The sequence below is a fragment of the Prosopis cineraria genome, unplaced genomic scaffold (assembly GCF_029017545.1).
Source record: "Prosopis cineraria cultivar Desert tree isolate PC_DT_omini unplaced genomic scaffold, ASM2901754v1 PC5, whole genome shotgun sequence".
NCBI classification, from domain to species: Eukaryota; Viridiplantae; Streptophyta; class Magnoliopsida; order Fabales; family Fabaceae; genus Prosopis; species Prosopis cineraria.
In genome coordinates, this window is record NW_026555336.1 from 14,073,290 (window position 1) to 14,080,723 (window position 7,434).

The window sequence follows — 7,434 nt, forward strand, 5'->3', positions numbered from 1 at the left end:
ATTTATACATACAAAGGGATTAGGATGAGAAAAGAATGTACATTCAAAATTTATAAAGAGAGGCACGACATGCAGGCTGTATTTAAAAAATTACATCCATTGTAAAACTAGAGCCATATGTGTCACCATACTCAAACAACTTCAAGGAAAAGAAAACACAACAAATAAATAATTCATATATAATAAAAAGCTACAAATTGTGAATTAGATTGCACTACAAAGAGTTAGCCATGGCAAACCACTAGCCAGTTAGCGGGCCAGGTTAAGGCCTTCAAATTATCAATCATATTAACAATCCAACTAAATTGATTACATATAAAACACACGTCATGCGGATGAAAATATGCATCATAGTAAACTTAATTATATCATATAAAAGTCCAATATACAAAATGAGTTTATATATATATATATATATATGTTTTGAATACATTACATGAAAAACATATATTAATTTTGAAAAAAAATCACATTTAAATTTCAAAATTATTATGAAAACGTTCATCTACAGGAATCCATCACATGAAAAATTAAGAACATAGTCAACCAAAACCCAACTTAAATGACAATTTGACTTAACTCTGGTACTACTGTTGAATAGGGAGGTGTAGTGGAAGATAAAAATTTAAATTCCTATCCTTATGTGGATTAGACGAGCTCGTTTAAGTCAAGGTGAATGGAAGAATTACCTTTTAGTTTTGAGATCCTCACATGTTGTCTCCAAGTAATTGCATCTTAGGAAGCTAATAACGTAAATCTACTCCCTCTATTGATATCCACATGAATAGTTCCTAACACAAACAACATGCTAACGTTCTCTGTATCTAATGTCCATCTATAAATTTAGACATCCTTTTATTTATCAGGGATTTTTTCATGGCTCTCAGAGGTTTTTTTTCCGTCAAGTAACTTTCTCTATTTTTCTATTCATCCTTGCACATTCCTCTGTATCTATTATATATAGATTAGGGTTTTTGCCTTCCTCTTAAAGAGCTAACCAAAATTTAGATTAAATTTATTTTATAAATAAAATCTATAATATCATATCTAATTTGAATTTATCTTACAAATTAAAACTATAGAACTAATATGATATTCTCATATCATGTTAATTATTAAATTTAATCTATCATATAAAATTAAATTGAAAACCAACACAATATAATATATATATCACATACACATATTATATTATATATATATACATGAATATATATATATATACACATATATATATTTTGAAAATATATATTATATATATTTAATTTCATATATCATATACATATAAATATCTACATATATACACAGACATGAATATATATATATATATAATATATTTTAGAAATATATATATATAATTATATTTTAAATTTTTTATTTTATATAAATATATATATATGAAAATATTTATCAAATAAATATTTAAATATATACATATATAAAATTCATTCACCTATATTATATTCATTAAATCTAGACATATTTCAGATTTAATGAATTTGGACATTATAGCTCGAGTTGGATTGTTCTTATGTGCGACTCTGTAGGCCTATATGAAAGTTGGCAGTAGACTAATTATACTATTAGTCAACAAGTCACAAGTAGCCTCCAACAAAACATTGTAACTACCCAATTCATATAAAGATGAATGATCCAATGCAACCTATCGTATAACCATACCACATCCCTTTCATCACGCAATATTTTGGTCAATTTTGAGACATGGAATTGTCATTCTCCTTTACCTGACCATTACTTTCTCGATCTTTGAGTGGACTCACTATAGTAATGGAAAAACTCTTTCCATTGTAGTATGACCATACATTTTCTCAGTTTTACTCATCGAAGGACCTAGTAATATCTCTCTCTTAATGCGAGGGACAAATTCCATCTTGATCACTCATATTCCTCAGTATGAATAACACTAAACTTAATCACAGCCTTTATGATCACCTGGTCAAAGCTGACTTTTGACTAGGTCAAAGTTTAGAGGTCATCATATAAGAATCCATGATAATCTCAAGTCAAAGGACTTAGTGATATGTTATATATAAAATAAGCTTATGACTGGTACCATGTAGCTTTCTCATAATGGGTTAGTCCAGCATCTTATACTCTTTCAAGTGCCTACAACTTTGATTTATATATTTATAATTAATAAAAGTCAATACTAGTCTTGTTTCATCTATGATCCCTCATAGATGACCGATCAGGGGCATTTAGGACAATCACTATAGTTTGTCTAAGGATATAGTTATCATAGTGAACATGCAATTAATATGATAACAAAAGAGAAATTCATTAAATAACAATGTTTATTGTACAATGATTGGCCTAGAGCATAATTTTCAACATATATAGCAATATTGATGATTATGGACTTAATTAATTATAGATTAATCATCCTCTCATTATATTAGTCTTGAAGAGCAAGCTTGGAAGCAAAATTTTTGAGAAGTAAACATTTGAGGTAATTGGGAGAAATTTATTATATGTAGTTGTTTATTAATTGATTTATGTTTTCAAGGTTGAAAGAAATTGCTTGAATAATCAAATTTGTGGTTGCTAATGTATGCTAAAATCATGTGAGGTTTTATTAAACTTGACTTGACTGTAGTTACGAAGTTGAATGTGAAATGATTTCAAAACTATGATATGTGTTGGAATGAGAAAATTCATAATGATATGATGATTGTGACTATTCGAAATATAGTGACTGAGTATAGTGGAGAAAATGTAAACGTGTAACCAATGTAAAAATGTTACTTATAGTAATGAATTACTATGTTGGCTCACTGTGTAACCAACATAAAAATGTTAATTATATATACACACACACAATTTATAAATTAAATTTGTCCCAAACTTGTACATTTTAAACTAGACACAGAACAAGAACAAACAATATAAAATCCAATAGCACTAGAACAATTCAACCATATAAATTTTTTCAACTAATATCCAAATTGTATATGTAATTTGCCAAAATGCAAACCTTGGAAACTATGTCAAAAGAGTAAATTTTGCAAAACTACTATACTTCTAATTCTACTTGACCATATTCCTTGAAGCAAGTATTGAGATAAATCATATTGAACTTCATCAATATCATCATTGTAATATTTCTTTGGTCTTTAAAATATTGTAAGTGTAAGTAACAATAATGAAAATTAATTAGAATAAGTAGTAGTTAAAACTCTATATTTAACCCATAAATAAAAATAAATTACTCGCTGAAATTTTATAGTAACTCCAAAGTATATGACATCGTACATGCATAGTTCCATCAAATGCTGTTAAGAAAACAAAAATTTAAACATGAACAATTTTAATTGAAATTGGTTGCAAATGAAAATATAGTGTTCAAACAACTGAATTTATTATATTTATTCTCCCAAATTCCCTAACAATAATCATCTCTAAAAGGTTACCCATAATCTATTTGATCAACGTCAATTGATTAAGGTAGATTTGAAGAAAGGTGAAATCTCATCAAGGTCAATACTTGAGTCAAATAACTCATCAAGGTGGTTTTGAACCCTTTTACTTTGGAGAACTACATGCATTTGTTTATTTGCTAGATTTGTAATAGTTGTACTTGATTTATCAAAATGAATGGCTTTTCTATGTAACCCACCTTGTTGAGATCTACTAAGTTAAATTCAGAAACCCTATCCACTTAAATGTCGTTACTATTGACCTACTTACATATGAAGACTAGCACTTTGAATTTAATATAGTCAACCTCCCATACCTCATCAATAACTCCATGGTAGGGCATGGATGCTAATTTCAATTTTTTTATCTTTTAAACTAGAGAAATGCATTGCTTCAATTTCAACCATAACCTCACTATTTTACATCATACTTTTGTCATCTCGAGCTTTTCTTTAGAAGGAATACCCATTTATGTCATATCCCCTCCAACAGATGACCTCAAAATGATGCCCTTCAGGTAGCCATATGATTGTATTAGACACACTGGCCTCATTGAAAACATTTTTTGTAAACCATTCTTAGAATGTCTCTTGTTCATTAGCTAGCTACATGTCTGTTTTTTTTTTTTTTTTTGTATTTGTCCTTCAACATCATTTTATAAGTATATAAGTAAGGTTGAACTTCTTTTGTATTATTCAAGATGTATAAATATACTTGCAACACCTCTTCATGATGAATACTCTTCACTTTGACCCCTCACGTTCCTTTACATGAAAGCCTAAATCCCTTATGTCAAGACTCTGAAAGTCCAACTGCCTTTACCCCTTTTAAGTATTGATTGCAAAACTCAATAGCTCCTTTAGTTACATTTATCAATTGATGCTTAAGGATAATATGGATATTTTTAATATCCTTTTAAAATTTTCATGTATCATTCAAAAGAATGCATCTACTTTAGATTTTCATAAGTAGAAAAGTCATTAAAGTTCAATTTATTAGCATGTCTGTCATTGCCTCCTTGTTCTACATTGTTTTGTCCCAACCAACGTAGATAAGTGACATTAAAATTGTTATTTGTAGTAGTGAAAGGTTCTATTAGCATACTATCTGAAAGCAAAAGTTATTTGGATATTGTTTTTATAGTTTTATGAAAGTCTATTACCGACTCATCAAGTGAAAGTCCTCTTTGTTAGAGCCAATAAAAATAAGTTTTCCATTTGTAGAGAGTCAATCAAGCATTTAATAAAGAGTTAAATGACAAATTAGACTAAACTATAAATTCAAGAGTTTCTAGGACCTTAAACTCATTTTTGGTATAATGTTTTTCTTCAACTATTGAAAATGGTGAAATCTAACCCTACTGTTAACAAAAGTTAACTTGAACAATTAGTTGATCAGAAAATGAAAAAAAAAATTATAGAAAAGGACAAAAAATTATAGTAAATGATCCAAAAATATAGACCAGGACTTTATAATATCTGTCTTGGCATTACTAGAACTTAACAAGCCACACATCCATAATGGTAATTAGGAGTTAACTGACCTTTATAACTTACTAAAATCAAAAAGGGTTTAAAATATAATTTAAAAGATTTTAAAAATTGAGATCCCATGAAAATCATGGAAGCATGAAAAATTGTAAATTATTCGTTGAGCTCAATATAAATTGTGTGGAAATCAAACAAAGGCCAAACAATCATTATTCCCCAATTTGGTCCACCGTTGCCAAAAGGCACATGCATTACAAATGAAAAATTATGTGCTATGCACCATAGCACAAGGCACCATGTGGCATGGTGCCATGGCGCACAGAACAATTCATGACAGCAAACTTACTGTCATGACAGCACTTGGAGATGAACTTCTAACATGCGTCATTTCTCCATCCTATGTCTAATTAAGGCGATTTAAATACCCACACAAAGTTTACTTACTTATCTAGATAATGGCACTAGTTTTGTTCCAAAATGATCTCATTTAAAAGTTGGACACCTAGATGTGAAATGGTTACTTTTCTAAGGCAAAATACAATCAATTGTCCCAAAATCAAGCCAATTGGCATTAACCACAATTGAGGCTTTAACCCCATCTAATCAACCAACAAGCACTTGATTGAATAGTTATACAAGCAACAACAACATTAATTTAAGATTTGGCTAGTGAAAACCTATAATTTCAATCAAAGGGGGGCTAAATGCCATAATCATCCAACACTAACTACAATATGGGAATTTCATAGCATAACAAGTTAAACTTCATCTCACATGTACTAGTACTAGTATTTTGGCCTTATACCATTGATAGGTCTCAACATATATCTTAGGCCAAAATACATTACACAGCAATAATTAATATCATGCAAGTATCCAAAAATTACATGCAACCCTAGTGGCAATATATATATATATATATATATATGTATGTATGTATGTATGTATTCATTTACACATTTAACCAAAATAGCAAGGCAATACAAAGCAGTAGTGACTACTCCTAATTCCTCACCCTTCCTCCTACCAACACTACTAAAAGTAAAATTATAACCACGAGGTGAGACATGATTTTAGTAACTAAATAATCTTCCCTATCAACCAATAAACCATATAGTGTATAAGTATACAAATTAGGATAACACAAATATGCAATTATGATACATTTAAAATGTTAAGATTCACAAATGATAATTATGCATGATCCTTAATCCATCCTAACCTTCGTATTATGTCAGACAATATCCATGGGCTAACAATATAAATAGGACTAAGCCGATATAATTAGATTGGTTCAAGCTCACCAATAGATGGAGGCAGCCCAAAAAGGCTCTATCACCATTCTCGAACGACAAATTCCCCCATTCTTGAATTCCTAAGGTGTCATTAGCCCTATACACCCAATCTAAGGTAATGTTGAGGGCCCAGGGATCTAAGCGTCCTACGGTTTAACCTACTCTTGGGAGAGATTCAAGAAACTTGACCCTAAACAAAACACCAAAGCCACCCATAGTGTTGGTAATATCGACATGGATGCAATCACTATACTCCCCTCAGGCAAACTCTAGCTGTCTTTTGATCATGCCAAATACACATGCACAAGTTAATTTATCATGTATTTACATATTTAACTATCACATAATCATGATTAATCATATTGATTTCCTTAAATTCATTTTCGCAAGCATAGACATTCAATCTCACTAAAATTCAATTCTCACTTCACATAATTTCTAAAAGAACCTTACATCTCACACACACACACACACACAAATAACATTTTACATATTTAACCACTATTCAAAGTCCTAATTACAATAGGATACCACTATTCAAAGTCCTAATTATCAATAGGCAAATCAAAGTCCTAATTATCTTCATTAACTTCATTTAACTTTCATTAAGTCAAATAACACCAATTAAGGTTTCTCATGACTCTAAAACTCTCATTTAAGAGCTAGGGTTTCTCTAACCCTAAAGCACCAACCATAAAACTCTTTAAAACCACTATTCCTAGGTATAGTACTTTAAATCAACTTTCAATAACTCCATTTAAGTCATTGGGTTAAAACCAAACACTTGGGTCAACAAAATCATCATCTCCCACTTCAAAAAACCAAGAGAAATCCAAGTAGAAAGGTGGAAGGAAGGAGTAAGAGACTTAGTTGGATAATCATAGGGCCAAACAAACTTCCAAGAGACTAAATCCTGTTGCCCTAGCAAAGCCAATCCTCTTTCCTGAGCTCCCTCACAATTTTTATTTTTTTTTGCTTCTCTTTGATTCTGCCCGATTATGCATCTAATCTATTAAAATTTTGTGTCATTCACTGCAACACACAAGGCATCCATCATAGTGGATGGCTCAATCTAGCCCACATGTAATTTGGGCCTCTACTTGGGCCATGTCGTGTCCAATTACCCTCCAAGCTCAATTCCAAAGTTGTCAAACAACCAATAGATCCATCAATAATATGAAAACACAATTAACTTTATTAATTTACTTATT